Source organism: Megachile rotundata, chromosome 2 (genome assembly GCF_050947335.1).
Source record: "Megachile rotundata isolate GNS110a chromosome 2, iyMegRotu1, whole genome shotgun sequence".
Lineage (NCBI taxonomy): Eukaryota > Metazoa > Arthropoda > Insecta > Hymenoptera > Megachilidae > Megachile > Megachile rotundata.
This window is the reverse complement of record NC_134984.1, coordinates 6658549-6673162: the sequence shown is the minus strand read 5'-3', so window position 1 is coordinate 6673162 and position 14614 is coordinate 6658549. Positions and strand designations below refer to the sequence as shown.

The 14614-nt window shown below is 41.9% G+C and overlaps 1 protein-coding gene across 1 annotated transcript in view; it reads left to right on the top strand.

The window, feature by feature from the left end:
• LOC105663393 (uncharacterized) overlaps nt 1–14614 on the top strand; it is a 119199-nt gene that overhangs the window by 41101 nt on the left and 63484 nt on the right. The gene's annotated exons all lie outside the window — the stretch shown is intronic.

Below are 14614 nucleotides of genomic sequence, written 5' to 3'. Positions count from 1 at the left end.
TGCGTCAGATTTCGCTGCAAAGTGCAGTCACAGACGCCGGCCCGCACGCCCTTGGTTGGCGTGCGCCTGTTGACTTGTTCGCGGGGCGAAATTACAAATATAATAAATATTGCAACCATGCGACGTCGGATTGCGCGGTAAAGTGCAGTCGCACACGCCGGCCCGCACGCCCTTGGTTGGCGTGCGCCTGTTGACTTGTTCGCGGGGCGAAATTACAAATATAATAAATATTGCAACCATGCGACGTCGGATTGCGCGGTAAAGTGCAGTCGCACACGCCGGGCCGCACGCCCTTGGTTGGCGTGCGCTTGTTGACTTGTTCGCGGGTTGAAATTACAAATATAATAAATATTGCAACCATGCGACGTCGGGTTGCGCGGTAAAGTGTAGTCGCACACGCCGGCCCGCACGCCCTTGGTTGGCGTGCGCCTGTTGACTTGTTCGCGGGTCGAAATTACAAATATGATAAATGTAGCAACCATGCGACGTCGGATTGCGCGGTAAAGTGCACTCGCGGACGCCGTCCCGCACGCCCTTGGTTGGCGTGCGCCTGTTGACTTGTTGGCGGGTTGAAATTGCAAATATAATAAATGTTGCAACGATCCGGCGTCAGATTTCGCTGCAAAGTGCAGTCACAGACGCCGGCCCGCACGCCCTTGGTTGGCGTGCGCCTGTTGACTTGTTCGCGGGGCGAAATTACAAATATGATAAATGTTGCAACCATGCGACGTCGGATTGCGCGGTAAAGTGCAGTCGCGGACGCCGCACAGTGCGCCAGAACGACGAATTAGCTGTTCACGGCCAATTGTAGCGCTATTTGAAGACTTGAAACGAAAGTATAGCGGCCGCTGTGTCGTTCCAGCATTTAAAACAAGTATTATTACATTACATTAAATCACACCGGATTATTTTACTATTAAAAAAATTAAAAATAAAACAAAAATAAGTGTTATATTTCAAAAAATTAGTGAATATACTATACTCTCAATGTGGACGTTTGGTTTATATGCATAATTTTTATTAACGTAAACATAATTTTAACATGGAAACAATTTTTATTAATAGAAATAGATTCATTTTTTGCTAAGTTTGTACAATAATTTGTTAATCTAAAATTTATTTGTTATTAGTTATGTATCATCGTCGTCATCGTCTTGCAGGTCTTCTTGTAACATTAACTTTTGTATCTCATCTTTGAAAATATTAAAACGGGAACGCGTTTTATAAATTTTTCTATTGTCTGCCGAAATGGAATATATTAAAATATCGGATGTATATAGTAAGGTTTGGAAAAGGTCCGTTTATGCTTCTAATTGCGAAAATTTTCGTGTGTGGTCTCTTCTAATATTTCAGAAATCTTTGTTTCGTGCCTCCATTGCTTCTTCAGAAAACATTCCAATGGGCAAACCAGCACTTTGTATTACATCTGCAACATGCAATAATATTTTGTGTAAACTTAATGGCATATAAAACCAGTCGTACTCTGCTACACTGCTACACGGTATTTTGCGGATAGCTCGGTAATTGCCCGCGTACAGCGTGATCCAGTATCGGGATGCAATTTAATCGTAACGCTCTCGGCGCAAGGCCGAGATACGATCTCCGCGAGATTTTAGCCACGGACACGAAATATGCCAGTTCCTAAGCGGAATACAATCTTTAATATATCCTCGATTCCCGGAACGGTACGCGACGCGACTAATCTAACGGAAACGCAACGCAAATATTTAACAAAACGCGACGCAATTATTTTTAACGGAATGCAACGCGACGAAACGCGACGAGACGCGACGAAACGCAATTATACTAAACGCAACGGAATCTAACGCACTTAAATTTATACGAGACGCGATTTAATTCTACACGCGGAACGATTCTGTATCGGCGACCGCCTAGAGAGGGAAAGCGAGAAGTTACGCGACAAACACGAAATGTCCGGTACGACAAACATGCACTTTACGTTCTACTCCTGTACCAAGAGTTCGCGAAATCGAGACGTGGGAGGGTACAATATTGGCAAAGGCCTACTCGAGACGATACTTTGATTGTAGCTTATGCTGTACCATTCCCCGGTACAGGTTCGGTGATCCGGCCGAGTGGCGATTCGAGAGATCGAGAAGCGATCTCTCGACGACGCGAAAAAGTCCGGACGTCGGGATCCGCGACCGTCCGGGACAGGGGCCCCCGAGTTTTTACCCTTCTAATTTAAACTAATTTCCCTACGGTACAAAGCCACTCCGGTCACACTTTGCAGAACCTGCCCGTGCAGGCAAGTCAGGTGGTCTACAACCCACGATATGACAATCTCGATTTCGCGCTCTTTTACAAGTATATATCGGTAATTGAGGGGCTTACCAAGGTGTCCAGGCACAGGTCGCAGCGGACTCGGGAATACGATACGTTTTCCTCACGGAACGATAATACTGATTTTACGAAAACGAACTAAGGCAGATGCCGAATACAGAATAAGGATCCGCGAGCCCTTGCGCCGGTATTAGGACACCTCGTAGCCTACCCCCACCCTCTGCCGGAGTTTCCGAATTCTATCGAAGTCTTCTTCGGCAGGACCTCTTCCGTCTCCGCAGCCTCTCTTCTTCTATCGTAGGGCCGTAGCGGGGAAACGGCAGGGAATCGGCACTTTCCTTCGGCGTACGTCGGTTTCTCGCTGGGTTCTCTCCTCTTACTCCGCTGCCTCTCTTCGTCTATCGGAGGATCCGAGCGGGGTAGCGGCAGAGCAGCGGCGTTTTCCCTCGACGTACGTCGCTCCTTCGTTGACAGTGACATCATTCTCCGGCGGTACATATAAAATAGTATAGCGGCAGAATTTGTTCTTACGATATTATACGCGCTTCGTTCTCTCTCTAGACGGTATCTGACGGCGACCTATGACCCGTCCGGTCTCCCGAGGAGGCTCCTTGTGACGGGTATAAAATACCACGTCACACTACGAAATGTCCGATACGACAAAACATGCACCTTCCGATCTGCTCCCGCGTAAATGAGGATTCGAAATCGAGGCGTGGGTGGGCACAAAATTTTGCAACGCTTTTGCGAGACTAAAAGACGCTAAATCGTGGCTATCGCGATACCAATCCCCCGGTCCGTTTCAGTGACCCGCCGAGTGTGGCTTATAGGAAGATCGCTTCTCGATCTTCCTATCTCACGATACTTCCGGATTTTTCCACAACTACTTAACCTAATTATTAGCTAAAGCTCAAGGCCGACACCCCGGCCACATTTTGCAGAATCGGCCGATGATTGGCACACTCGATGATCGTCAACCCACGGTACGTTAATCTCGATTTCGAATCCTTTACAACGATAAAAGGTGAGGGGCTTACCGAGATGCCCTTTACGGCACTCACAGCAGGCGGCAGCGGTCCTTAGCGTTCTTTAAGCTGGTGCGAAAAAGAAAAGCGACTTTGGCTGACTATGCACGTGGCAAATGCCGGATACAGAATGCTAAAACCGCGTGCCCTTATGCCGGTATTCGGACACCTCGTGATCACCCCCATCCCAGGCCGAAGTTTCCGTCATCTCGCGAAGGCATATTCGGCAGGACACCTCCTCTTGCTCCGCGACCTCTCTTCCTCTATCGCTGGTCCTTAGCGGGGAAGCGGCAGGGTAGCGGAACCTTCCTTAAGGCGAGTGTCCCGCGGCGGCCATCTTGTTTGCATAGATCAGCGTCTGTTTCACTCATGCACCTTCGAAAATTCGACTTTATTCTGTACAGAGTATTTATTACTATCTAAAACGACCAGAGCGGCCTGTAGGGAAGTCCACTGATGGCCGCTGTACTCGTAAAAACTTCATTTTCGCAATATTCAAGCGTTAAAGTCGAATTTCAGAAAATCGAGTCGTTTCTCTCACACCAATGCGATGTGCGAAGAAGACGAGGCGATTTCCGAAATTCGACTTTAACGCTTGAATATTGCGAAAATGAAGTTTTTACGAGTACAGCGGCCATCAGTGGACTTCCCTACAGGCCGCTCTTGTCGTTTTAGATAGTAATAAATACTCTGTACAGAATAAAGTCGAATTTTCGAAGGTGCATGAGTGAGACAGACGCTGATCTAGGCAAGCCAGATGGCCGTAAGCCGTGAAATATAGTTCAACGATTATCCGATAGCAGCGCTCGTAGTATTTTTCGCCTATTTTGACATTTTTGGCCAAGTTACCTAGAGCGTCGATAAAAATACGAAACGGTCGATAACTGTTCATAGTTTTCAGAACTGTGCTCGTCATATATTTCATTGCATTATTCATTTGATAACGAATTAAAAATACCCAAATATTTTCAATCGCATCATGTTCTGTTTATATTTCGTATACTTTATCGCAATAACCAGTATTGTTATAAGTGTGGGGTGCGAGATAAGAATGTTTGTGCGGTATAGATCAAAGCGATGTGCGAATGAAGAGTGTTTGGATCGATTACAACGTGAATGAAGAGTGTTTGGATCGGGTGACAATTCGTCGTAATAGGAATGCGTGTGTGATTGAATTTGGGGGAGGAAGTGTATCGTGGAGTCAGAATGAATTGAGGAGTCGAGCGTAAGAGTCGAGCGTGAGAGATTGAAAAGTAAAGTCGTGCGCGAATTGTATCTTGTTGTTTTTCCTATATTAAATACTTTTGTCTTCTAAAACGACATATTTTAGAACGACGCGTAATATATTTTTCATTCCTTCAAATAAAAATTTTCTGAATTGTATTTGAGAAACCTTGTAATAATTTTTGACGTGTTTTGCTCAAACGCATCCAACGGAATTTTTTATTTTTAACAATTTATTAGAATCGTCAGATCTCATTTACGATACAATAGTATGAAATCGGAGAGAAAAAAGTTCGTATCGGTTGCCGGGAATCGAACTCTGAACCACAAGAATCGTAGTCACCGATTCTACGCATTTATCCACACAATTTTTTGAAATTTTAGTTTCTAATAGTCGTAATAACGAAATCACATTGCACCGAATTTTAATAACAGAAAATAATATAACACATTATCGCCGAATCAAAATATTTGGGCCAATTCTGCATTGAGCGAATCAAAATATTCGGGCCAATTCTGCTTTCAGCGAATCAAAAGCAACGGTCCAATTCTGCTTTGAGCGAATCAAAATATTCGGGCCAATTCTGCATTGACCGAATCAAAATATTCGGGCCAATTCTGCTTTGAGCGAATCATAATATTCGGGCCAATTCTGCTTTCAGCGAATCAAAAGAAACGGGCAAATTCTGCTTTGAGCGAATCAAAATATTCGGGCTAATTCTGCTTTGAGCGAATCAAAATATTCGGGCTAATTCTGCTTTGAGCGAATCAAATATTCGGGCCAATTCTGCTTTGAGCGAATCAAAATATTCGGGCTAATTCTGCTTTGAGCGAATCAAATATTCGGGCCAATTCTGCTTTGAGCGAATCAAAATATTCGGGCTAATTCTGCTTTGAGCGAATCAAAATATTCGGGCTAATTCTGCTTTGAGCGAATCAAAATATTCGGGCCAATTCTGTTTTCAGCGAATCAAAATATTCGGGCCAATTCTGCTTTCAGCGAATCAAAATATTCGGGCCAATTCTGCTTTCTGCGAATCAAAATATTCGGGCTAATTCTGCTTTGAGCGAATCAACATATTTGAGCCAATTCTGCTTTGAGCGAATCAAAAGAAACGGTCCAATTCTGCTTTGAGCGAATCAAAATATTTGGGCCAATTCTGCTTTGAGCGAATCAAAATATTCGGGCCAATTCTGCATTGAGCGAATCAAAATATTCGGGCCAATTCTGCTTTCAGCGAATCAAAAGCAACGGTCCAATTCTGCTTTGAGCGAATCAAAATATTCGGACCAATTCTGCTTTCAGCGAATCAAAAGCAACGGTCCAATTCTGCTTTGAGCGAATCAAAATATTCGGGCCAATTCTGCTTTGAGCGAATCATAATATTCGGGCCAATTCTGCTTTCAGCGAATCAAAAGAAACGGGCAAATTCTGCTTTGAGCGAATCAAAATATTCGGGCTAATTCTGCTTTGAGCGAATCAAAATATTCGGGCTAATTCTGCTTTGAGCGAATCAAATATTCGGGCCAATTCTGCTTTGAGCGAATCAAAATATTCGGGCTAATTCTGCTTTGAGCGAATCAAAATATTCGGGCTAATTCTGCTTTGAGCGAATCAAATATTCGGGCCAATTCTGCTTTGAGCGAATCAAAATATTCGGGCTAATTCTGCTTTGAGCGAATCAAAATATTCGGGCCAATTCTGTTTTCAGCGAATCAAAATATTCGGGCCAATTCTGCTTTCAGCGAATCAAAATATTCGGGCCAATTCTGCTTTCAGCGAATCAAAATATTTGAGCCAATTCTGCTTTGAGCGAATCAAAAGAAACGGTCCAATTCTGCTTTGAGCGAATCAAAATATTTGGGCCAATTCTGCTTTGAGCGAATCAAAATATTCGGGCTAATTCTGCTTTGAGCGAATCAAAATATTCGGGCTAATTCTGCTTTGAGCGAATCAAAATATTCGGGCCAATTCTGTTTTCAGCGAATCAAAATATTCGGGCCAATTCTGCTTTCAGCGAATCAAAATATTCGGGCCAATTCTGCTTTCAGCGAATCAAAATATTCGGGCCAATTCTGCTTTCTGCGAATCAAAATATTCGGGCTAATTCTGCTTTGAGCGAATCAAAATATTTGAGCCAATTCTGCTTTGAGCGAATCAAAAGAAACGGTCCAATTCTGCTTTGAGCGAATCAAAATATTTGGGCCAATTCTGCTTTGAGCGAATCAAAATATTTGGGCCAATTCTGCTTTGAGCGAATCAAAATATTCGGGCCAATTCTGCTTTCAGCGAATCAAAAGCAACGGTCCAATTCTGCTTTGAGCGAATCAAAATATTCGGACCAATTCTGCTTTCAGCGAATCAAAAGCAACGGTCCAATTCTGCTTTGAGCGAATCAAAATATTCGGGCCAATTCTGCTTTGAGCGAATCATAATATTCGGGCCAATTCTGCTTTCAGCGAATCAAAAGAAACGGGCAAATTCTGCTTTGAGCGAATCAAAATATTCGGGCTAATTCTGCTTTGAGCGAATCAAAATATTCGGGCTAATTCTGCTTTGAGCGAATCAAATATTCGGGCCAATTCTGCTTTGAGCGAATCAAAAGAAACGGTCCAATTCTGCTTTGAGCGAATCAAAATATTTGGGCCAATTCTGCTTTGAGCGAATCAAAATATTCGGGCTAATTCTGCTTTGAGCGAATCAAAATATTCGGGCCAATTCTGCTTTCAGCGAATCAAAATATTCGGGCCAATTCTGCTTTCTGCGAATCAAAATATTCGGGCTAATTCTGCTTTGAGCGAATCAACATATTTGAGCCAATTCTGCTTTGAGCGAATCAAAAGAAACGGTCCAATTCTGCTTTGAGCGAATCAAAATATTCGGGCCAATTCTGCTTTGAGCGAATCATAATATTCGGGCCAATTCTGCTTTCAGCGAATCAAAAGAAACGGGCCAATTCTGCTTTGAGCGAATCAAAATATTCGGGCTAATTCTGCTTTGAGCGAATCAAAATATTCGGGCTAATTCTGCTTTGAGCGAATCAAATATTCGGGCCAATTCTGCTTTGAGCGAATCAAAATATTCGGGCTAATTCTGCTTTGAGCGAATCAAAATATTCGGGCCAATTCTGTTTTCAGCGAATCAAAATATTCGGGCCAATTCTGCTTTCAGCGAATCAAAATATTCGGGCCAATTCTGCTTTCAGCGAATCAAAATATTCGGGCCAATTCTGCTTTCTGCGAATCAAAATATTCGGGCTAATTCTGCTTTGAGCGAATCAAAATATTTGAGCCAATTCTGCTTTGAGCGAATCAAAAGAAACGGTCCAATTCTGCTTTGAGCGAATCAAAATATTTGGGCCAATTCTGCTTTGAGCGAATCAAAATATTTGGGCCAATTCTGCTTTGAGCGAATCAAAATATTCGGGCCAATTCTGCTTTCAGCGAATCAAAAGCAACGGTCCAATTCTGCTTTGAGCGAATCAAAATATTCGGACCAATTCTGCTTTCAGCGAATCAAAAGCAACGGTCCAATTCTGCTTTGAGCGAATCAAAATATTCGGGCCAATTCTGCTTTGAGCGAATCATAATATTCGGGCCAATTCTGCTTTCAGCGAATCAAAAGAAACGGGCAAATTCTGCTTTGAGCGAATCAAAATATTCGGGCTAATTCTGCTTTGAGCGAATCAAAATATTCGGGCTAATTCTGCTTTGAGCGAATCAAATATTCGGGCCAATTCTGCTTTGAGCGAATCAAAAGAAACGGTCCAATTCTGCTTTGAGCGAATCAAAATATTTGGGCCAATTCTGCTTTGAGCGAATCAAAATATTCGGGCTAATTCTGCTTTGAGCGAATCAAAATATTCGGGCCAATTCTGCTTTCAGCGAATCAAAATATTCGGGCCAATTCTGCTTTCTGCGAATCAAAATATTCGGGCTAATTCTGCTTTGAGCGAATCAACATATTTGAGCCAATTCTGCTTTGAGCGAATCAAAAGAAACGGTCCAATTCTGCTTTGAGCGAATCAAAATATTCGGGCCAATTCTGCTTTGAGCGAATCATAATATTCGGGCCAATTCTGCTTTCAGCGAATCAAAAGAAACGGGCCAATTCTGCTTTGAGCGAATCAAAATATTCGGGCTAATTCTGCTTTGAGCGAATCAAAATATTCGGGCTAATTCTGCTTTGAGCGAATCAAATATTCGGGCCAATTCTGCTTTGAGCGAATCAAAATATTCGGGCTAATTCTGCTTTGAGCGAATCAAAATATTCGGGCCAATTCTGTTTTCAGCGAATCAAAATATTCGGGCCAATTCTGCTTTCAGCGAATCAAAATATTCGGGCCAATTCTGCTTTCAGCGAATCAAAATATTCGGGCCAATTCTGCTTTCTGCGAATCAAAATATTCGGGCTAATTCTGCTTTGAGCGAATCAAAATATTTGAGCCAATTCTGCTTTGAGCGAATCAAAAGAAACGGTCCAATTCTGCTTTGAGCGAATCAAAATATTTGGGCCAATTCTGCTTTGAGCGAATCAAAATATTTGGGCCAATTCTGCTTTGAGCGAATCAAAATATTCGGGCCAATTCTGCTTTCAGCGAATCAAAAGCAACGGTCCAATTCTGCTTTGAGCGAATCAAAATATTCGGACCAATTCTGCTTTCAGCGAATCAAAAGCAACGGTCCAATTCTGCTTTGAGCGAATCAAAATATTCGGGCCAATTCTGCTTTGAGCGAATCATAATATTCGGGCCAATTCTGCTTTCAGCGAATCAAAAGAAACGGGCAAATTCTGCTTTGAGCGAATCAAAATATTCGGGCCAATTCTGCTTTCAGCGAATCAAAATATTCGGGCTAATTCTGCTTTGAGCGAATCAAAATATTCGGGCTAATTCTGCTTTGAGCGAATCAAAATATTCGGGCCAATTCTGCTTTCAGCGAATCAAAATATTCGGGCCAATTCTGCTTTCTGCGAATCAAAATATTCGGGCTAATTCTGCTTTGAGCGAATCAAAATATTTGAGCCAATTCTGCTTTGAGCGAATCAAAATATTTGGGCCAATTCTGCTTTGAGCGAATCAAAATATTCGGGCCAATTCTGCTTTCAGCGAATCAAAAGCAACGGTCCAATTCTGCTTTGAGCGAATCAAAATATTCGGACCAATTCTGCTTTCAGCGAATCAAAAGCAACGGTCCAATTCTGCTTTGAGCGAATCAAAATATTCGGGCCAATTCTGCTTTCAGCGAATCAAAAGCAACGGTCCAATTCTGCTTTGAGCGAATCAAAATATTCGGACCAATTCTGCTTTCAGCGAATCAAAATATTCGGGCCAATTCTGCTTTCAGCGAATCAAAATATTCGGGCTAATTCTGCTTTGAGCGAATCAAAATATTCGGGCTAATTCTGCTTTGAGCGAATCAAAATATTTGAGCCAATTCTGCTTTGAGCGAATCAAAAGAAACGGTCCAATTCTGCTTTGAGCGAATCAAAATATTTGGGCCAATTCTGCTTTGAGCGAATCAAAATATTCGGGCTAATTCTGCTTTGAGCGAATCAAAATATTCGGGCTAATTCTGCTTTGAGCGAATCAAAATATTCGGGCCAATTCTGTTTTCAGCGAATCAAAATATTCGGGCCAATTCTGCTTTCAGCGAATCAAAATATTCGGGCCAATTCTGCTTTCAGCGAATCAAAATATTCGGGCCAATTCTGCTTTCTGCGAATCAAAATATTCGGGCTAATTCTGCTTTGAGCGAATCAAAATATTTGAGCCAATTCTGCTTTGAGCGAATCAAAAGAAACGGTCCAATTCTGCTTTGAGCGAATCAAAATATTTGGGCCAATTCTGCTTTGAGCGAATCAAAATATTCGGGCTAATTCTGCTTTGAGCGAATCAAAATATTCGGGCTAATTCTGCTTTGAGCGAATCAAAATATTCGGGCCAATTCTGTTTTCAGCGAATCAAAATATTCGGGCCAATTCTGCTTTCTGCGAATCAAAATATTCGGGCTAATTCTGCTTTGAGCGAATCAAAATATTTGAGCCAATTCTGCTTTGAGCGAATCAAAAGAAACGGTCCAATTCTGCTTTGAGCGAATCAAAATATTTGGGCCAATTCTGCTTTGAGCGAATCAAAATATTCGGGCCAATTCTGCTTTCAGCGAATCAAAAGCAACGGTCCAATTCTGCTTTGAGCGAATCAAAATATTCGGACCAATTCTGCTTTCAGCGAATCAAAAGCAACGGTCCAATTCTGCTTTGAGCGAATCAAAATATTCGGGCTAATTCTGCTTTGAGCGAATCAAATATTCGGGCCAATTCTGCTTTGAGCGAATCAAAATATTCGGGCTAATTCTGCTTTGAGCGAATCAAAATATTCGGGCCAATTCTGCTTTCAGCGAATCAAAATATTCGGGCCAATTCTGCTTTCTGCGAATCAAAATATTCGGGCTAATTCTGCTTTGAGCGAATCAAAATATTTGAGCCAATTCTGCTTTGAGCGAATCAAAATATTTGGGCCAATTCTGCTTTGAGCGAATCAAAATATTCGGGCCAATTCTGCTTACAGCGAATCAAAAGCAACGGTCCAATTCTGCTTTGAGCGAATCAAAATATTCGGACCAATTCTGCTTTCAGCGAATCAAAAGCAACGGTCCAATTCTGCTTTCAGCGAATCAAAATATTCGGGCCAATTCTGCTTTCAGCGAATCAGAATATTCGGGCTAATTCTGCTTTGAGCGAATCAAAATATTCGGGCTAATTCTGCTTTGAGCGAATCAAAATATTTGAGCCAATTCTGCTTTGAGCGAATCAAAAGAAACGGTCCAATTCTGCTTTGAGCGAATCAAAATATTTGGGCCAATTCTGCTTTGAGCGAATCAAAATATTCGGGCTAATTCTGCTTTGAGCGAATCAAAATATTCGGGCTAATTCTGCTTTGAGCGAATCAAAATATTCGGGCCAATTCTGTTTTCAGCGAATCAAAATATTCGGGCCAATTCTGCTTTCAGCGAATCAAAATATTCGGGCCAATTCTGTTTTCAGCGAATCAAAATATTCGGGCCAATTCTGCTTTCTGCGAATCAAAATATTCGGGCTAATTCTGCTTTGAGCGAATCAAAATATTTGAGCCAATTCTGCTTTGAGCGAATCAAAAGAAACGGTCCAATTCTGCTTTGAGCGAATCAAAATATTTGGGCCAATTCTGCTTTGAGCGAATCAAAATATTTGGGCCAATTCTGCTTTGAGCGAATCAAAATATTCGGGCCAATTCTGCTTTCAGCGAATCAAAAGAAACGGGCAAATTCTGCTTTGAGCGAATCAAAATATTCGGACCAATTCTGCTTTCAGCGAATCAAAAGCAACGGTCCAATTCTGCTTTGAGCGAATCAAAATATTCGGGCCAATTCTGCTTTGAGCGAATCATAATATTCGGGCCAATTCTGCTTTCAGCGAATCAAAAGAAACGGGCAAATTCTGCTTTGAGCGAATCAAAATATTCGGGCTAATTCTGCTTTGAGCGAATCAAAATATTCGGGCTAATTCTGCTTTGAGCGAATCAAATATTCGGGCCAATTCTGCTTTGAGCGAATCAAAATATTCGGGCTAATTATGCTTTGAGCGAATCAAAATATTCGGGCTAATTCTGCTTTGAGCGAATCAAAATATTCGGGCCAATTCTGCTTTCTGCGAATCAAAATATTCGGGCTAATTCTGCTTTGAGCGAATCAAAATATTTGAGCCAATTCTGCTTTGAGCGAATCAAAAGAAACGGTCCAATTCTGCTTTGAGCGAATCAAAATATTTGGGCCAATTCTGCTTTGAGCGAATCAAAATATTCGGGCCAATTCTGCTTTCAGCGAATCAAAAGCAACGGTCCAATTCTGCTTTGAGCGAATCAAAATATTCGGGCCAATTCTGCATTGACCGAATCAAAATATTCGGGCCAATTCTGCTTTGAGCGAATTATAATATTCGGGCCAATTCTGCTTTCAGCGAATCAAAAGAAACGGGCAAATTCTGCTTTGAGCGAATCAAAATATTCGGGCTAATTCTGCTTTGAGCGAATCAAAATATTCGGGCCAATTCTGTTTTCAGCGAATCAAAATATTCGGGCCAATTCTGCTTTCAGCGAATCAAAAGCAACGGTCCAATTCTGCTTTGAGAGAATCAAAATATTCGGGCCAATTCTGCTTTCAGCGAATCAAAAGCAACGGTCCAATTCTGCTTTGAGCGAATCAAAATATTCGGACCAATTCTGCTTTCAGCGAATCAAAAGCAACGGTCCAATTCTGCTTTGAGCGAATCAAAATATTCGGGCTAATTCTGCTTTGAGCGAATCAAAATATTCGGGCCAATTCTGTTTTCAGCGAATCAAAATATTCGGGCCAATTCTGCTTTCAGCGAATCAAAAGCAACGGTCCAATTCTGCTTTGAGCGAATCAAAATATTCGGGCCAATTCTGCTTTCAGCGAATCAAAAGCAACGGTCCAATTCTGCTTTGAGCGAATCAAAATATTCGGACCAATTCTGCTTTCAGCGAATCAAAAGCAACGGTCCAATTCTGCTTTGAGCGAATCAAAATATTCGGGCTAATTCTGCTTTGAGCGAATCAAAATATTCGGGCCAATTCTGTTTTCAGCGAATCAAAATATTCGGGCCAATTCTGCTTTCAGCGAATCAAAAGCAACGGTCCAATTCTGCTTTGAGCGAATCAAAATATTCGGGCCAATTCTGCTTTCAGCGAATCAAAAGCAACGGTCCAATTCTGCTTTGAGCGAATCAAAATATTCGGACCAATTCTGCTTTCAGCGAATCAAAAGCAACGGTCCAATTCTGCTTTGAGCGAATCAAAATATTCGGGCCAATTCTGCATTGACCGAATCAAAATATTCGGGCCAATTCTGCTTTGAGCGAATCATAATATTCGGGCCAATTCTGCTTTCAGCGAATCAAAAGAAACGGGCAAATTCTGCTTTGAGCGAATCGAAATATTCGGGCTAATTCTGCTTTGAGCGAATCAAAATATTCGGGCTAATTCTGCTTTGAGCGAATCAAATATTCGGGCCAATTCTGCTTTGAGCGAATCAAAATATTCGGGCTAATTCTGCTTTGAGCGAAGCAAATATTCGGGCCAATTCTGCTTTGAGCGAATCAAAATATTCGGGCCAATTCTGCTTTGAGCGAATCAAAATATTCGGGCTAATTCTGCTTTGAGCGAATCAAAATATTCGGGCCAATTCTGTTTTCAGCGAATCAAAATATTCGGGCCAATTCTGCTTTCAGCGAATCAAAAGCAACGGTCCAATTCTGCTTTGAGCGAATCAAAATATTCGGGCCAATTCTGCATTGACCGAATCAAAATATTCGGGCCAATTCTGCTTTGAGCGAATCATAATATTCGGGCCAATTCTGCTTTCAGCGAATCAAAAGAAACGGGCAAATTCTGCTTTGAGCGAATCGAAATATTCGGGCTAATTCTGCTTTGAGCGAATCAAAATATTCGGGCTAATTCTGCTTTGAGCGAATCAAATATTCGGGCCAATTCTGCTTTGAGCGAATCAAAATATTCGGGCTAATTCTGCTTTGAGCGAAGCAAATATTCGGGCCAATTCTGCTTTGAGCGAATCAAAATATTCGGGCCAATTCTGCTTTGAGCGAATCAAAATATTCGGGCTAATTCTGCTTTGAGCGAATCAAATATTCGGGCCAATTCTGCTTTGAGCGAATCAAAATATTCGGGCTAATTCTGCTTTGAGCGAATCAAAATATTCGGGCTAATTCTGCTTTGAGCGAATCAAAATATTCGGGCCAATTCTGTTTTCAGCGAATCAAAATATTCGGGCCAATTCTGCTTTCAGCGAATCAAAATATTCGGGCCAATTCTGCTTTCTGCGAATCAAAATATTCGGGCTAATTCTGCTTTGAGCGAATCAACATATTTGAGCCAATTCTGCTTTGAGCGAATCAAAAGAAACGGTCCAATTCTGCTTTGAGCGAATCAAAATATTTGGGCCAATTCTGCTTTGAGCGAATCAAAATATTCGGGCCAATTCTGCTT